The sequence below is a fragment of the Malaya genurostris genome, chromosome 2, assembly GCF_030247185.1.
Source record: "Malaya genurostris strain Urasoe2022 chromosome 2, Malgen_1.1, whole genome shotgun sequence".
Lineage (NCBI taxonomy): Eukaryota > Metazoa > Arthropoda > Insecta > Diptera > Culicidae > Malaya > Malaya genurostris.
Window position 1 is genome coordinate 155,304,015 of NC_080571.1, and position 20,416 is coordinate 155,324,430.

Sequence of the window (20,416 nt, forward strand, 5' to 3'; positions counted from 1 at the left end):
TTCCAAGTTTCCAATCGTAGTCCTTATTTCGTCGCGTGGGTCTATGCCGATTGTTCCGGGTCGTATTATCTCCTGTATTGTTTGTAATTAAAGTTTTATGGGCGGCTTATTAGGCCTACGCCAACCCCCTGTCTCGCCGGAGGATCATCGTGCTTGCTCTGTTTAACGTCCCAACTAGCACTAGGACGATCCCGTTGGTGGAGTTGCCGCCTTGGATTTAGCTGGACGGGATGCAGCATTTCATACTCAGCCGCTGGATACCAGAACAGACGCTGTTTGAAGCCGCTCCTAACATGGAGTACAGACGCTCCGACATCCTCTAAAGAGGACCCCCTTCCCTGTCAGCATACGACCAAGGTCCCACCGGGGTTGGTTACCCGATCTTTCCTATGGTTGCTCGTACCCCAGCCGGCACCGCGGGGAGGTAGGGATAGGAGTTACTGGACAAGAGGCTAAGAACCACAATGGGGCCTGAATTGCGCATTGTCCAGTCGTTTACCAGCCGATTTTCAACTGGTAAGATTGATTTTCAGATGGTTTTAATAAGTCGGCCATTCAATTTCCCCTCTGTCAAAACAAATTGATTTGTATGAATATCATTGAAAGTTTGTTTGAAACACATACACTTATAAATCGAATGAATCCAAAATGTATATGATTTTCGTTTCAAAATTAATCATCAAAGCAGCCATATAGGAAATACTATTCATTTTGTAGTGCGTATGATGTTCGTACATATAATCACATACCATAATCCGAATGAATTTTATCTACACCAATCGTCGGATGATATTAAGGAGATTTTCATGTAGTTTTATGTATTACGGAGTCCTTATAATGCGGATGATATTAAGATGGATTGATATTGAAATTATACAGCTGGAAATAAAAACAAAATAAAATGCAAATGACCTAAAATTAAAAAAGGTTTTAATTATGCTCCACGTCCATTTTTAAACATTTCTATGACAGTTGAATTTTTTTACAATTGCATTGGAGTTCAATGAGTATGAATAAGAACTGGTCAAAGTGTCAAAAAGGTATCACAGTATATGGATATTTTTCAAAATCGATGAACTGATATATAAGAGCTCCTTACAAAGGTAGAAATGATCAGATTTAATAAGAAAAATATGACGAAGAATGTCTCACACACTTTTGTCAACCAAGATGTTGGAACGGATTTTGGTGAATACTATAATTTACAAAAATTGATAATATTATTCGCAAGAGTGTGTTGGGCAGAAATCGCAGGATGCCTAATAAAACTATAAAGTATTGTACGAATCATTAAGTTTGTGCAATTTCAATTTATTTTATTGAAATAGTAACAAAGTCATGAATAAATTAATTTAATAAATAACATTGGTTGAAGCTGCAATTTGTTTTCCTTTAATGGATTTAGATATTTTGAAAAACATTTTTACTGAATTAATAAAAACAATAACATTGAAAGGAGAAGATACAAATAGCACTGAAGATAAAAATAATTTATTTAACAACAATAAAAATATATATTCGTTCAAATTTAAATTTTGTTTATTTTCGCATACGTGTTATTATAATTATAATTATTATATTTTCCACCGATCAGCACTATTACCCGATTCATCTGGAAGGCTTTGCTTCTAACCATTACGACGACAGTTTTTTTCAAGTTTTGATCTGCTTTTTGAAGTTGGTCGTATTTTTTTTGTTGATAAAACGGTTCATAATAATCGAATCGACGACACGACCTGTCACTCGTCTATCAAAACTGTATCGCAAATTTAAGTACCCCTCAGTAACTGGTAATGTCAAAACGAAATCGCTTAGAAAATTGTTGAAACTGGCAACAAAAGTTTAAAATTGTTGATTTCGAATAACAGTTACCAGAACCTTGTGAAAGTTTAGCCGACGACACGACCAGGCACTCCGAAGAAAAATCAGCATTAAAACCGTTCGCTAACGATTCACCGCCAGTTACCACAAATCTAGCGACCCCTTGTAAATGATAAAAATAATCTTCTCGAGCAACACTGTTTAAGTTGCTATGTACTAGTTACCAAGGAAGCCCAAAACAAATAAACATGTTTTGAAAGCGGTGGAATAGTTCTATTAGTGTTAAATTTTGTCCAAATTAAGCAGAAATGCATTTAAATGAACTCGATTTTCGGAATTTAATCGAAACTATGGATGAAACCAACGAACGAGGACAATGATCTGCTTTCAGTGATTTATCCGTACACTTCAACTGTTGGCTTTGCTGGGCAGTAGGATTCGGTGTAATATGCCGGTGTCAAAATTGTTTTGTGTCGGTTGATTGCGCAGCAGTGGAAACAGTATTTCACCTTGTTGGCCACTATTCGAGGATTACTAGTGGAATTCCACAAAGAAATCATTTTACCGTACGTTATGCAGGTACCGCAGAGCACTAGCCTCGCTCAGCTCGTTGTCGGTCATTTCCATGTCTTCCTTCTCACACAACGGTTTCAAGTCAAGACCTGAATTTTGAACTTGGCTTTATAAAAGACATAGCTCATACTCCTCAATTTTTACATTCCGCTCGAGTCAGGTAAATCCATTAAAATGTTCCGTAATATAATAACCGATCTGAAATTTATTTTGTTAACATTCATCTTGCCTTTGATATGCCGTAACCAAGGTTATAGTGACTGTTATTCAAAATCAATAAACATATCAACTTGTGCTGCCAGTTTTAAAAAATTCACTAGCGCTTCCGATTTGACATTTCCAGTTACTGAGGGGTAGTTAAATTTACGATACAGTTTTGATAGACGAGTGGCAGGTCGTGTCGTCGGTTTAGCTTTCCAAACTTACTGGCACCACTGTGAGGACACACGTTCTTTTGTTACTCTCTTATGTTAGTCATTACGCAATAGATTATGAGCCCAGTATTACAATGGCTACAGAAAAATTCGAATATCCGCAACTAGACGGCAAGGACTTCGGTGACTGGAAGTTTCGTGTTGACTTGATTCTTGCGGAGAAAGAGTTGTTGGATCATGTCGGAAAGGAGCCGACTGGAGCGAATCTTCTTGACGCAGATTGGAAGAAAGTCGATATGAAGGCGAAAAATGTCATCGAGAAATCTCTTGGCCAGAATCATTTGCATGTCGTTCGATCAGAGACATCAGCTTACGGAATGATGAAAGCGCTATTTGATGTGTTCCTTAAGACAGGAGTAGTGCAGGAGCGGCACCTCAGGATGAAATTAAATAAGCTCAAATGTGCGGAAGGGCAATCGTTGGAGTGTCATTTTGCTAAATTTGATTGTATTGTGACCGATTTGCGGGCAGCTGGAGACGCGTTGACGGAAGCGGAGGTCGTAACACACTTGTTGTTATCTCTTCCGAGATGTTACGAAAATGTTGTAACTGTACTCGAATCTGTCGATGATTTGACACTTCGGAAGGCAAAAGGGCGGCTTTTGATGGAAGGGGTAAAACGTTTCGAACTGGATGAGGAAACTCGAGAAACTGGTGATCACGGAGTCACCAGTAGTGCTTTTTCCTGTCCAAAGAAACGAGAGTTTGCCGGAAGGCGTTGGCGTTGCAAGCAACAAGGACACAAGATTAATGATTGTACCGCTGAAAAGATTGATACTGTGCCACAGGATGTTGAAAAGGACCGACCGACTCTTAAGAAAAAAGTTTTCAATCTCAGTCGGTCTCGAGATGCTATGGAGGAGGATTCATTTAGTGGAGCCTTTGCATTCTCTGCGACGAGACAACGAGAGAGTTGAAAAGTTGTGAACAATTCTAGATCTATTCGTTGGTTGATTGATTCTGGTTGTACGGATCATATGATCAGTGATGATTCACTTTTATCAGTTCAAAGCGAATTATCTGTGCCATATTCAGTTTCTCTTGCCGAGGAGGGTCAAGCTGTTGTGGCCACTAAAATAAGATTCTTAGCAGTGACGAGTAAGGTACATAACTATGAATATGAATGCCATATTTCGGACGTTCTGTATGCACCCGGACTGCGGCATAATTTGCTTTCAGTTAGCCGCTTGGAAAAAGCAGGATTTGTAACAATGTTTCGTGATGGGCGCATTGAATTGTGGGCAAACAATATAATCTTCGCAAAGGGATAACGGAAACACGATTTATATGAACTGGAATTTGAGTTAAAGCGGAGTCATGCCAGTGTAGTGGATCGCCTGGTTGTTAATGGACTTTGGCATCGTCGCTTTGGGCATATAGGTATGAAGAGCATATGCGGCATGGGACAAAAAAAATTGTAACAAGATTGAGCCCTACAATTACTGATACGCTCGGAATTTGCGAATCATGTGTAATGGGAAGGCAAAGTCGTATTCCTTTCGATCGACGAGAAAATAGGGCATCTCATCCGCTTCAGCTTGTGCATACAGATGTATGTGGTCCAGTGTCTCTCGAAACTTGGGACGGAAAGAGGTATTTTATAACCTTCATCGATGATTACACTCATTTTACCATCACTTTTTTGATTAGTTCAAAGGACTTAGTTTACGACCGGCTAAAGGAGTACCATGCGATGGTGATAGCTGGTTTCGATATGCCTCTTTCCCGTCTACGATGCGATAATGGAGGCGAATATATTTCGACAAAATTCAAGAAATATTGTAGAGATATAGGGATTAGTATTGAATACACTCTGCCATACACTCCACAACAGAATGGAGCTGCGGAAAGAATGAATAGAACATTAGTGGAAAAAGCACGTTCAATGGTCTATGAGAGTAAATTTTCCACGGAAATGTGGGGTGAGGCGATAGCTTTCCAAACTTACTGGCACCACTGTGAGGACACACGTTCTTTTGTTACTCTCTTATGTTAGTCATTACGCAATAGATTATGAGCCCAGTATTACAATGGCTACAGAAAAATTCGAATATCCGCAACTAGACGGCAAGGACTTCGGTGACTGGAAGTTTCGTGTTGACTTGATTCTTGCGGAGAAAGAGTTGTTGGATCATGTCGGAAAGGAGCCGACTGGAGCGAATCTTCTTGACGCAGATTGGAAGAAAGTCGATATGAAGGCGAAAAATGTCATCGAGAAATCTCTTGGCCAGAATCATTTGCATGTCGTTCGATCAGAGACATCAGCTTACGGAATGATGAAAGCGCTATTTGATGTGTTCCTTAAGACAGGAGTAGTGCAGGAGCGGCACCTCAGGATGAAATTAAATAAGCTCAAATGTGCGGAAGGGCAATCGTTGGAGTGTCATTTTGCTAAATTTGATTGTATTGTGACCGATTTGCGGGCAGCTGGAGACGCGTTGACGGAAGCGGAGGTCGTAACACACTTGTTGTTATCTCTTCCGAGATGTTACGAAAATGTTGTAACTGTACTCGAATCTGTCGATGATTTGACACTTCGGAAGGCAAAAGGGCGGCTTTTGATGGAAGGGGTAAAACGTTTCGAACTGGATGAGGAAACTCGAGAAACTGGTGATCACGGAGTCACCAGTAGTGCTTTTTCCTGTCCAAAGAAACGAGAGTTTGCCGGAAGGCGTTGGCGTTGCAAGCAACAAGGACACAAGATTAATGATTGTACCGCTGAAAAGATTGATACTGTGCCACAGGATGTTGAAAAGGACCGACCGACTCTTAAGAAAAAAGTTTTCAATCTCAGTCGGTCTCGAGATGCTATGGAGGAGGATTCATTTAGTGGAGCCTTTGCATTCTCTGCGACGAGACAACGAGAGAGTTGAAAAGTTGTGAACAATTCTAGATCTATTCGTTGGTTGATTGATTCTGGTTGTACGGATCATATGATCAGTGATGATTCACTTTTATCAGTTCAAAGCGAATTATCTGTGCCATATTCAGTTTCTCTTGCCGAGGAGGGTCAAGCTGTTGTGGCCACTAAAATAAGATTCTTAGCAGTGACGAGTAAGGTACATAACTATGAATATGAATGCCATATTTCGGACGTTCTGTATGCACCCGGACTGCGGCATAATTTGCTTTCAGTTAGCCGCTTGGAAAAAGCAGGATTTGTAACAATGTTTCGTGATGGGCGCATTGAATTGTGGGCAAACAATATAATCTTCGCAAAGGGATAACGGAAACACGATTTATATGAACTGGAATTTGAGTTAAAGCGGAGTCATGCCAGTGTAGTGGATCGCCTGGTTGTTAATGGACTTTGGCATCGTCGCTTTGGGCATATAGGTATGAAGAGCATATGCGGCATGGGACAAAAAAAATTGTAACAAGATTGAGCCCTACAATTACTGATACGCTCGGAATTTGCGAATCATGTGTAATGGGAAGGCAAAGTCGTATTCCTTTCGATCGACGAGAAAATAGGGCATCTCATCCGCTTCAGCTTGTGCATACAGATGTATGTGGTCCAGTGTCTCTCGAAACTTGGGACGGAAAGAGGTATTTTATAACCTTCATCGATGATTACACTCATTTTACCATCACTTTTTTGATTAGTTCAAAGGACTTAGTTTACGACCGGCTAAAGGAGTACCATGCGATGGTGATAGCTGGTTTCGATATGCCTCTTTCCCGTCTACGATGCGATAATGGAGGCGAATATATTTCGACAAAATTCAAGAAATATTGTAGAGATATAGGGATTAGTATTGAATACACTCTGCCATACACTCCACAACAGAATGGAGCTGCGGAAAGAATGAATAGAACATTAGTGGAAAAAGCACGTTCAATGGTCTATGAGAGTAAATTTTCCACGGAAATGTGGGGTGAGGCGATAATGGCTGCCACGTATCTCACAAATCGCAGCTTCACTTCTGTACTGAAAAATCAAACTCCAGCTGAACTTTGGTACGGCGAAAAACCAAATGTTTCAAATTTGAGAGTATTTGGTTGTCGCGGATATGCTCATGGGCCTAAATGTAAATGAGGAAAAATGGATCCCAAAAGTGATCCCTACATTATGGTTAGATACTCTGGTAACGGCTATTGTCTATGGGATGCTGAAAAACGAAAGATAATTTTGTCACGCGATGTTATATTCGATGTAGAATCATTTCCTGGAGTGTCTATGAACAACAAAACAGGAATTCAGAATCGTTTGGTGGTTGGTGCAGAGGTAATTCCTGTTGTGGAATACGAAACAGCTGCGCCTAGTGATGATCCCAACGAAATTGAGAGTAAATCGTATACAGAAGATGATCAAACGAGTGGAGATGAACGGATCAGGGTCATTTCGCCGAAAGCCATTTCGCCGAAAGCCGTTTCGCCGAAAGTCATTTCGCCGAAAGGGTTATTTCGCCGAATGACATTTCGCCGAATGGGTCACTTCGCCGAATGCCATTTCGCCGAAAGTGTCATTTCGCCGAATCCTGAAATCGTAATTAGAATTGATTTAAATTAAAGACAAAAGAAAGATGATAGCGTTAACGCCCGTTTTGTTAACCTACCATTGTACTTCTTGAATAATAATTGATTGTTGTACTCTTGAATAAAGATTGATTCATGAACCTCAGAGAGTAGTTCCCAAGAAAACTTGTTGACTGTTAGCTAGTAAGAATCAAAGCAATTACTAGGCAAATGTAGTTGGTATTTTCCGTTTATTAAGTGAAAATGAATAAAATACTAATGCGGCTACGCCACATCGTTATGGTTCATGAGCTGTCCGACCTCGCTACCGCTCGTTCGGACCTAACTAAAGCAAAGAAACCTAGCTTTGAGTAGACCGGACAAACGAGGCGGTTACAGGTTTGTATGCAAGAGGCCGCCGCTTTCGACGGCGGGTCGGCGGCCGACTCAGCTGGCGTCGGCTCGGCGGCTTTATGCCGCCGAGCCATCTTGGCTTCGGTTATGTGGCTGCGCCACATCAGTTATACAACGGAAATAACATGCAGAAGATATGACCCTTACGGAGAAATGACCCTTTCGGCGAGATGACCCTTTCGGCGAAATGACCCTTTCGGCGAAACGACTTTCGGCGAAATGACCTATTCGGCGAAACGACTTTCGACGAAATGGCATTCGGCGAAACGACTTTCGGCGAAATGGCATTCGGCGAAACGACTTTCGGCGAAATGGCTTTCGGCGATATGACCCGCTCCCGAGATGAACAATATCTCACTGATGACGGCGAACCATTGCTTGGATTTGATTAAGGAACTTCTCCGCCTATCCAAGAAGAGCATCGATCGTCACGTGCGATAATAATTATATTTTCGATACCTCAGCGTTTTTGCAGGGTGGATTCGAGGACGTTCCGAACTCATACGAAGCAATTGATGAGCGTTCCGATTCAGCAGACTGGCATCGGGCGATTAGTGAAGAGCTTGATTCGCTGCAGTTGAATCAAACTTGGAGTATTGTAGTTCCACCAAGAGAAGCTAAAATAATAACATCGAAATGGGTGTTCCAAAGGAAGACAGATAAAAATGGAAATTTGGATCGCTTTAAAGCACGATTAGTTGCTCGAGGTTTCATGCAAACTGAAGGAGTGGATTATCATGATACATACGCCCCTGTTGCTAAACTTTCGACGGTTCGATTCCTCCTGGCTGTTGGTGTACAAAAAAACTTCAGCTTTTGTCATATGAACGTTACAACAGCGTTTTTATATGGACATTTAGACGAAACCATTTTTATGAAGCCACCGCGTGGACTCTCTGTTGAAAACGGGAAGGTTTGTAAGTTAAATAGATCATTATATGGACTCAAACAATCTCCGAAATTCTGGAACAACAGGTTCCATGATTTCCTTGTCGATTTGGGATTTCAGCGTTCTTCTTCGGAAACGGCTCAATGCTGTACTTCATATTATACGTAGACGATCTTCTAATTTGTGGTACCGATTGGAATCAAATCGATAGCTTGAAACTACAATTATCTGCTGAATTTAGAATGCAAGTAGAACATTTCATGGGAATGCGTATCGGCATTGATCACAAAAATGGAAAGATTACAATTGATCAAGAAGTGTTTGCAGAGCGCATTTTATCACGTTTTGGAATGAAATCATGTAATTCAGTCACGACGCCAGTTTAGCAAGGTATAAAACTAGCCGAAGGAAAGCCTGGAGACAAGCAATCGGACTACCGTCAGTTAATTGGTAGTCTTATGTACCTGATGCTTGGGACGAGACCGGATTTGTGTTTCGCAGTAAATCTGTTTAGTCGTTATCAAGACAGGTCATCAGAGAACCATTGGATGTTATTAAAAAGAGTGCTGAGGTATTTGAAAGGCACTGTATCGATGCAGCTTGTATACAAGAAGAATGATGAAGCTGATGAACTAGTGGGCTACGTTGATTCGGACTGGGCTAACGACACAAATGATCGTCGTTCCACATCTGGTTTTTTGTACCAGGTTTTCGGAAATTTGGTGTAATGGTCAACCAAGAAAAAACAGGTTGTTGCCTGTCTACAGCTGAGGCAGAGTATGTTGCGGCAGCGCAAGCGGTTTTTGAGGCAGTATGGTTTAAAAAGCTCTTCAAAGATATCGGCTATCCGTTAACCACTCCTATTCCGATATTCGAAGACAACCAGGGTTGCATCTTTATGTCCAAGAATCCAGAATCGAAAAGAACAAAACACATTGACATTAAGTTCCACTATGTTCGGGAAAAGGTGTGGGACCAAAGTGTAGAACTCCGTTACGTATCAACAAAGGACCAAAGGGCTGATATCTTAACCAAACCTTTAGCTCGACCAGGATATGAGAGGACACACGTTCTTTTGTTACTCTCTTATGTTAGTCATTACGTAACTGTACATTATAAAACGCGATCGAATAAATGTTACTCACGAAGTATTTTATTTTTATAGTATAAAACCAAAATCCCAATAAACCTTAGCTACCAATGTTGTTATGTTCAAGGATGGCTTTTATCTTATCAAAGAACGTTAGCTGGCAACTCTTCAACGATTGAATCAGTGCCATCAAAGAGAGTTCAAAATCATCGCAACAACAAATACCCGGCATGGCTCATTTAACATAGAATCGACACCAGTGCGAGAGCGAATTTCTCTCGATGATATTTCTGAGAATCAAAGGTTGGCACGCCGCTGTGGGGATCTTCTCTGAAGCAACAAACGGTCGCTTATTCTCGTTTCGTGATCCGATTCTATACAGGCAGTTGATAATTGCGATAGAATCATTTTACTATTGCCGCTTATTCTAACAATGTGCATATAATCTTTGTATAAGTTGTGTCTATGAACATGTATGTGAATGCTCCACACAAGGGTTTTGAAATATTGCAACCTAGTATGAGAATCATCAAGTCGAATCATCGATTCGATTTTCTCCGATAATTGTCAACTTGCGATCCTCTCTTGGTAAATTCCACACAGCGGCGATCATTATCAGACTGCAATTTTTTTAAGGGCCGTGAAATACTCAGAGTATGAAGTGGAGCGAAGGAATGTTGAAAAATTCTCTCGCGGTTCATGCATTGAGAGACTCGAGTTCTTGTAGCATCTTCTACCGGATTGAAAATGTTGTATACAATATAGATAGCAATATAGCAGCTTCTGTGAAATTTTCGGCAATCACCAACACTGGTTATGTTGAAACCAAACGTGATTGTTAACACCGGAAAAAAATCTAACATTATCAGTATTAGAACGAAAGGAAATGTTTTTTCTCTAGGAATAGTTTTCCAAGAAAATTGAGCGAATAATTTGAGTCGTGAAGATCTTAACGGAGGAACTGGTCGAATTACGATTGAACTACGTTTTTTTGTGAAAGTCTTGTGATGATAGCCAGTGGTTATAACGATCATTTTTGAGGCTTCTTTCATTCTGAAACAACTGATTCAGGAATATTTCCCCATAAAGCATTTGCTTTTAATCTTACTAGAACATGTATTACTGAGTAAAACCCTATATAAAATCTCGCCAGTCGTATAACCATTAAACAATAAACACGAAAATAAAGAATGTGAGATCTCAAAGAGTTTTTTAGTTTTTTACTTTTATTATTTATATTTTATTATAACAACCCAAGACATTCGCATTAGTCTAATAAACTTTCTTGATAAATCCTCAATTTATTAACTTTCGAAATACAACACGCTACACGCTTTCAAACAATTATTAGCCCTCTAACTCCCATACTAACTATCCAACGAAGTATCGTACATATCTAACGTCTAAAAGTAAATGAATTGAGAATTGATACCGGTAAGACATGGTGATAAACAATTCATTTAAAAATTACGACATTGACTATTTGAACTATTTTTTACAACTTATCGTCAGCATCGAAAATAGAGATGAAATCAAGATTTTGAAATCTTTCAAGCCATTTCCCAATGACAATTCTTGATATTTGCATCCGATAAGACGGAGGCACAGTTAGACACGAAGATAATTGAACGGCTGAAAGCAAAAGTCGGATAAGTGCAACTTAGTTTGGAAAACCCGTTTAAGTATTTTTGAATGCAAAAACCGGATAAAAACATTGAGCGCAAAAGTCGGACACGGACTTTGAAATGCAAAAGCCGTTTAAAAACATTTTTATTGCAAGAACCGGACAAAAATACTTTGAATTCAAAAACCGGACAAAAACATAACCGGTTCTTCCAAAACAAATGTATTTATCCGGTTTTTGCATTCAAAGTTATTTTCGGCCAACTGCCGCTGCGGGATAAAGCATGGGTCGCTAGTTTGCTACGGGTGGCGTGATATGTAAGGACATTTTCATTGAGTCTCGTCTTGTTTCGCAGGGAAAATCGAATGTGATTTGATAATTATGTCAAGTCTACTTTATAAATTTTAATAGAAACTCTTTGCAATAAATTATTATAGATGAATCATTAATGTATAAAACTCTTGGTACGAAGATGAAACATGAAATATAGCTTGATAAACTTAGTTCGTATCTGTTTTCATCACGACGGAACTATATTTTCCATAATGGATGGAGCTAATATACTTTATTAATGACTCGTAACTACGATGCATTCATGTTCACTGAATTTATAATGTTTTCGCCAATTAACAAACATGTATTAAGGATTGCTGAAAAAAATGAGAACAGAGTTGTGTTTCTTTTGATAAGGTCAATACTCCGGTTAATCATCTGTGCAGTTAAGTATGCATATTAGTGGTTTCAATTCGAGGAACATCACAGTTGTATCAGTTCAATTGTGAATATTACAACAGATTTGTAATTTTTATTCAAACGATATTAGAGTGAAATGTTCAACATATTCTAAACCTTTTCATAGATATATGATAACTATGCTATATTCATGTCGGCTCTTCTATTCATTCAATGTATTCATAACATGCAATCCTTTGATTGTAAATCGAGTGATTGAGTTTTCTGTTTCGAATAATAAGGTCAATATAGGGTAACGGTACCCCCGTTCAATTTAGTTCCAGTACTCTTCTCATACACTAAAATCATTGCTTAATGTAAGATCTGCTGTCTTTGTTCGAGCCACTGGCTCAAAGGAAATGGATGGAAATAGAATCATTCGCATTTCTAAAACAGCAGTATTGCTCAATTCTCAAGCAATTTTTTTCTGAAATACTGTTTCTTAGAGACGATGCAAAGAGGTTTAATTCGATTTTATCGCAATTTGTTAATTGAAACTCGACTTTTAGCTAAAAAATAAAGCGATTAAACAAATGAGATGACTGTCGGTATAAATGTATGGTTAAAGGGTTTATCACATTTTAGATTAAGCGTAATTTTCCTTAAGGAACATTTCATGGCCGCCATTGTGACACCAAATAAATTTCAAGCCCGAAAAAAGGAGATTGAATTGGTTTTCATCTTTCATTTTCAGAGCATCGAACCCAGCAGGTAGGCTGCGTGAAAGGCATCTACTCACCCATCACACTATCAGCGATGTCAGATAGTAGTAGTGTTATTTCCGTAGATTGACATTTTTCTCGGAAGCTCTCGCGGTGAAAAGCATTTTGTTTGCTCGCCAGACAAAACTAGTTTCCGTAGTTCTCCGTTGATGATAAATTTTAATTTCCGTAGATTTCCGTAGAAAAAATCCAATTTCCGTAGATTTTGTCTACGGATCCGTATATCCGTAGAAAATGTTCGAATCCGTAGATCTACGAAGATTTCCGTAGATCTGACATCGCTGAACGCTATACCCGTTCCCAGCTAATAATAAGTATAACAAATGTTTAGCCAGCATGTGTCGAATATGCAACCTCTAATCTTCTGTAACGACGAGCTTTATTGAGTGAATAACATTCTAAAATCGTCTCAAAAGGGTTGAAAATTGAAGACGTTTGAAAGGTGATTGGATTTGCCATTATTGTACAGAGTAGGCCATTTATAGAGGAAGGATTTGTTAATTTAATTTTCATTTAGATTATAATATTTTTTGTTGAAAGAGATATGTTACATCTATTTTTTGAAAATGATATCGCGTCAATGGTGACATTTGGTCTTGAGTACAAAATGTATCCTTTTTTCGGCATTTTCCATCGTTTTGACCAATGTATCGGTCGATATGGCGGCGATTTCACGTCGTATGTCGACTTTGAGTTTTTCTATGCTTCATGACTTATCAGTGTATACCTTGGATTAAAAAAACACAAAAAAGTCTTGTGGCGTCAAATCGAGGCCAGTCAAAATCATCGTTTTGCGATATGACTCGTACGGAAGACAATGCTCATAACAAATCGATTGTTAGTCAAACCGTATGGCATGTTGCACCATACTGTTGAAACCAGTAGCCATTCAAACCATTTTGACGAACAGTGGGTATCACAAAATCATTTATCATGGCACGATAACGATCACCATGGACATTTTACGTTGCTAAGAAAAAAAACACCTCACCAAACTGTAACTTTTTGATCGTATAGAGACTGTTCCTCAATTAATTGAGGGTTCTCAGTTGCATAGAACCAACAATTTTGTTTATAAAAGCATCTATTAAACGTGAAATGTGCCTCTGACATGATGATTTTTGCCAAAAGTTGCTCTCGTTTTGCATGCAAAGCTGACCAATTTCAGCGCGTTCTTTTGATGTGTATTGTTCAATGGTAAAATTATCTTGGAATGACGCTTCCAACGCGGCATGTCATCAGTCGTCAGATCGACAGAATTGTCAAATCGACTAATGACATATCGCGTTGGAAGCGTCATACCAGGTTGCCGATGCTTCCACTTTAAATGGCCCACCCTGTATTTACAAGAATGCAATTGGCCCTATAAAATAATATTTTAAAAAATCGTTTTGAATCTTTTCGCTTCCTCACATGAATGAATATGATCTTAGCTTGTGTTCGCATTTCATTCCAAATTTATTAAATTTAACAATTGAATGTACTTTTCGAAAAGCAGTTTTTGTGTTCGGATTAATCTAATGAAGTTCCAGCGCTGCCTCCATTTTTAATTAACAGTTTATGGCTACAATGTACTGTTGAATATTACGAGCTAATAATGCAGTTTTTACAAGGATAATGGGGCAAGGATAATGCTTATGCAAAATTTGAAACAAATAAAAAAATATATTCGAAATACATGTGTTTTAGTAAAGATAATATTCGAATCAATCCTTCCGATTGTTACTCTATCCTCTGAGTTAATGCCATGCACACATAAACAATTACGCTCATTTTCATGCACATATGTTAAAAAAGATAATTAATTCAAAATTTCTTTACAGCTTTTTATTTTTCTTTTTACCCAAGAAGCAAACCTGAGCGTTAATTGAAAAATAAAGTTTCATTCATTTAAAATCAATGTATTCGTATTTAGTTTTATATCGAGTATGTTTGTCAATCAAATTGATGTCCATTTCATATTACTATTGACTTACATATCGTATAAGTTTCTTTTTTTTTGTGCAGAGATAGTGAATCCTACTCCAACTGATGGTTTGAATGAATTGAATGAATAGAAGATGTTGAACATTTCACTCTAATATCGTTTGAATAAAAATTGTAAATCTGTTGTAATATTCACAATTGAACTGATACAACTATGATGTTCCTCGAACCACTAATATGCATACTTGACTGCACAGATGATTAACCGGAGTATTGACCTTATCAAAAGAAACACAACTCTGTTCTCATTTTTTTCAGCAATCCTTAATACATGTTTGTTTGTTAATTGGCGAAAACATTATAAATTAAGTGAACATTAATGCATCGTAGTTACGAGTCATTAATAAAGTATATTAGCTCCATCCATTATGGAAAATATAGTTCCGTCGTGATGAAAACAGATACGAACTAAGTTTATCAAGCTATATTTTATGTTTCATCTTCGTACCAAGAGTTTTATACATTAATGATTCATCTATAAAAATTTACTGCAAAGAGTTTCTATTAAAATTTATAAAGTAGACTTGACATAATTATCAAATCACATTCGATTTTCCCTGCGAAACAAGACGAGACTCAATGAAAATGTCCTTACATATCACGCCACGCGTAGCAAACTAGCGACCCATGCTTTATCCCGCAGCGGCAGTTGGCCGAAAATAACTTTGAATGCAAAAACCGGATAAATACATTTGTTTTGGAAGAACCGGTTATGTTTTTGTCCGGTTTTTGCATTCAAAGTATTTTTGTCCGGTTCTTGCAATAAAAATGTTTTTAAACGGCTTTTGCATTTCAAAGTCCGTGTCCGACTTTTGCGCTCAATGTTTTTATCCGGTTTTTGCATTCAAAAATACTTAAACGGGTTTTCCAAACTAAGTTGCACTTATCCGACTTTTGCTTTCAGCCGTTCAAATATAAGTGAAACGCTTTCTTCTCACTTTCGAATATCAATTGGTTGATCATTTGTATAAATTATGTCAGCCTCCCCTTTTTCACTACTAGAATTTGAAACGATGCACCTAAACTGAGTCGGTGAGTTCCTACAACAACTATGAACTCCAACTGGTTGAAAAAAGGACCATATATAGTATATATACAGTAAAGTAAAATTTCGCATAGTTCTTTGGGAATATGCTATGGAGCGGGTTTTGAAAAATAATTTATTATTTTCTTTATATTTTCTTATAGTAAAAAAATTGAAGAATTTTCTATGAAATTTTCAAGCCTATTGGAACGAAACTCTGGAAGTGGCTATCTATGACTATCTCACTCTACGAAGAAGCAAGAGTTCGGCGCACAGGCCCAAGATTTCTACTTCGATTGGCTTCAAAAATTGACAAAACATTCTTGAAATGTTTCGTTGTAATAAATTATAAAAGAAAAAATATGATTTTTTGAGAATGTTAGACCTACCCTGGAGTAATTAATCGTTTCCATAGATTTTATAGACAAAAATCTTTATACGCGTTTTCCTCGAAAACAGGTTTTGAAAGTCCATCGACCCCCCCCCCCCTTCCCCCCTCCACTCCTTTAATGGATCTAAAATGAACCGACTCGAATAATTTAGGAATTAGGGACTGGGAGTTCAAGAACTAAATTCATAACAGGCTCAAAATTCAATTGCAATTTAGTTTTTGAACTATTGTCGAAACCAAATTCAGTTCCAGAATCCAGTTCCAACATGCAGGTTCTGAATTCTAAACCTGTATTCTGGAACTAAGTTCCTGAGCAGGCCCGTACCCAGGATCTCGTTTCAGGGGGTCTCAAAGACAAAAAAATCCTACTGAAGATTGCTTATGTACCTAATTCGCGGTGTGCCTTTTACGGGTGTTTTAACAACTTTTTCACTGGAACTGTTTGTTACGTATAGTACCGACCGTTCTGTATGTAAACGGGAAGATGGTGCGAACCTTACCAACTAACACTTTTGCGCCATCCGCGAAGCACTAGAAAAAATGAACGATTTCAATCAAAGTTTGTCTTTTATACTCGTCCAGTAAATAATCGGAACTGATATGTGCTTAACTACCTCAAAATCGTCGTTCGGGTGCGAAAAAGGTAAGCAAGCGTGATCAACTTTCCTCCTTTTTCCAAAAGTTTTAGAAAACTTTGTTTTTCCATTATTTATGATTTTCTCAAACTGCTGAAAATTTAATCACAAATTCCTGATCATATTTCCGACAACTTGTAGAAAAAATTATGTTGCTGGGTTAAGTACATCAAAAGATATCTGCGATTAAGTTCTGCCCATTCTTGTACAGGGTAAATTTTGAAAAGGCGGCCCATAGTAAAGTAAGTCGTATTCACGACAAAAGCGAGTCAGAGAGTGATCATTCTGTAGATGTAAATGCAATGCGAATGCGACCGAGCGGACACATGGAATCAGTATCAAATCCACAACACCAGCGAATAACGCACGGTATAGACAGGAATAAACAAAATAATCGTGTCGTGAAACAACTCGGCCATAGACCTGTTGGAACTGTCGACAAAAAGGGCACGGTTGGCCAGATTGTTCTAAACCGTACAATATATTTTGCTATGATTGCGGTAACTTAGGTAGAACACAGCGAAGCTGCGAGCGATGGAAGTTGTAGAATCCGACTATCCCTACCAACAAACATGCTCCCAAAATCGAACAAGTTTGCGAATTCGACCCACTACTGCGTATCAATTACATAACAATGAGCATAGCAAAATGTCACCACATAAAAGTGAAAGTCGTTGAAACTGAAATGGAAGCTCTACTGGACTCAGGAGCGGGTATTAGCGTCATTAATTCACCAATGCTGGCTGAGAAATGAGGATTAAATATCCTCTCAGCAGCAGTATTCGTAACCAGAGTTGCAAATTGTCAGTCATGTCAAATGACTTTGACAGACTGACTAAAATCATCGTCAACTGTAACCGGTATGGTCAAAGTGTCTGTCAAATGAGATACTCGATAGTTCAATGACCAAGTAGGAGTTTACTCAGTCAAAGACAGGTGACGCATTTTGTTCTCTCTCTCATTCTCCTATTCCATGTTGAAGTAAAAAAAATCCATGAGACTATTAACATAAACATAAATTGATAAAGTTCATTGTTCTTTGTAAAAGTCATCGGACTTCGGAGTTTATTGGTGTACATGAATTTAATTTAATGTTTATTCTGCTTGATTAATATTTAGTCATATCGTAATCAAGCAGTGACAGGAGAAATGAAGATAATATCAATCGCATCGGCAATCAATGAGTGTCCTGGTGAGTATAATATCAAGAGAATTTAAGTTATGACAGATCCGCTCTCAGACACTCAATATATGATGATTGGTAGAGCCTGGTTGGCAGCAGTCCAGTAACTTTCCAATTTGCGTCGTGCACATTTAGCAGCTCTGCGCGTAACTACAGCGGATGGGACCGGGTATAAGTGTTTGGGATACTTGATTGATGTGGGCAATGGACCGGAGAAGAGTGAAACACTGAAAACCAGTGCAAACTCCCCTTGTTTCTACATTGAACCCACAGGTGAGTTACCTCAATTGGATAAAAAAATGCAGATGAAACATTAAATGTACCAACAATGGATGAGGTACCTTAACCGGCTCCGGAAATGATAGAGACAGAACACGAGTTGATTGGAGAACAACGAGCCGAATTAATTCTGGCAATAAAAGAGTTTGACTTAACTTCTCCCAAGAAGTTAGGTCGAACAAGTTTGATCCAACACAAGATAATCCTCAAAGAAGACGCAAAACCACATTGACGCAGAAATTGAACGTTTTCAGAATGTTTCAGCAAGTGGACCAATCCGCCCATCCCAGTCAAAAAGTGTAATGGAAAGATTCGCGTTTTCTTAAATTTAAGTAGATTTCTGGCTCAATTTTTCTGTAAAACTGCTTCTAATCTACCGACGGTTTGTTTTCTTTTTTCACTGAAATACGCGACTAATTTGAGTAAGACTGACTTTTTGAAAATAGGGGTAAGGTATTGCAAGAGAGTGAGTGACCCGTGAATGAGATAATGAGAATTCGTTATGTGTAGTAGAGGGGTGTCCCGGGTTGGTGATTCAATGCATAGGACGCTGGTCATACAACCCGTAAAACAATAAACCATTGATTATACAGCACAAACAATTGATTCACAATTAGATATATGGGTTACAATACATTTTATTGTATCTTGACAAGATTTTTTTCATTTCCAACGATTCAATATATTGTTTCTACGATTCTACAGTTGAATTTATTGTACACGTGCTGTTTCAAACAATATGCAAACTGTACATTTTAGTGTTTTCCAAGAAAACATATATGAGAAAATTTTTTGATTTGAATTGTTACGATACTTAACAACCTATACATTCTATTGTAAAAAGCATTTTCACAATTAATTGAATAATGTATAACAATACATTAAAATATTTTTCAACGGTCAAAGCATAGTTGTGGCAGGTTTTGTAACAGCAAATCGTATTGTTTTTTTACAATATTTTTTATTCGGGAAGCCAGCTGTCGTATGTTCGAGTCCCGACCTGGAAGGATTCTTAGTGTCAGTAGGATCCATAGTATTCGTCATGCCATGATTTTGTACACTAAGAATCGGCTGCGAAGTCTGTTAAAACAGAAAGGCCAAATTCCACGAAAGGAATGTAATGCCAAAACTTTGCTTAGTAGAGGGTTGAATGGATAGTAATGTCAACATTATATTGACGGTCAGAAACATCGTAAGTCAAGATTTGGATTTCAGTTGTAGTGTACATATGACTCTGAAGTTCTTCAGGGGTTGAACTATAACTTTTGAAACATTTTGAGTACTCTAAGTTTAATTCGTTACTTGGCTGTTGTGTCGAGGTAGATCAACTAAATGTACTGGTTTATTTTCACTTGAGTAAATTGTGTTCTTTATGTGTGAAGAAGCATATTTTTCTTCCCAGTTATTACACTTACAAGATATACAAATATGCCACCGTCTATTTTGAGATTTGTTGAACAAAAATAAGGGAAGGTGATTTGAGTGAGGGATTAGAACATTCAAAATGACACACGAGTTTAAAAATTCATGATTGAATGTGGTTGCAAAATACCAAAAGCCAAAGTTTCACACAGGGTCTAGTCAAGTGCATTTTTCATACGTTCAGAGTATTTTCATCGGGTTGTCATGTTTCCATTGTGGTGTTTTGATCCGGTTGTTGCTGGAGATCGGAGTTGAAAAACGATGAGGGTCAGTAACAGATAATAATCTGCAAATAGAGATGAGTCAAACTATCAAATTTTCTAATACTAAGTAGGGAATGATTTAGCATTACCGTATATTTTGATTAGAGTGCGACCCCTCGTACTAATTGTCAACTCTCAGGATAGCATATGTTCTTAAAAATTTCTCCCGGAAAGAGCGAGAGGTTCATTTGCGTACCAATGAATTTATAGTACGCACTCTCTCGCCGGATTACTTTCGACGGGTGGTCGCGATGCTGGCGGAAATGATTGTCGGATTCGGATGAAATTCAGGAATTCCGTATGGGATCACGAGACCTTCAATTTGACAGACAGACATTGCTCAGTTTGATGAACTGAGCCGAATGTTATATGACATTTTGACTGATCGATATTTCAAGTGATTACATAATCTTTCTATATAAGAAAGACGAAACCCTAACACTCCTTATACAAAAAAAGTACGGGTGTGTAATGTC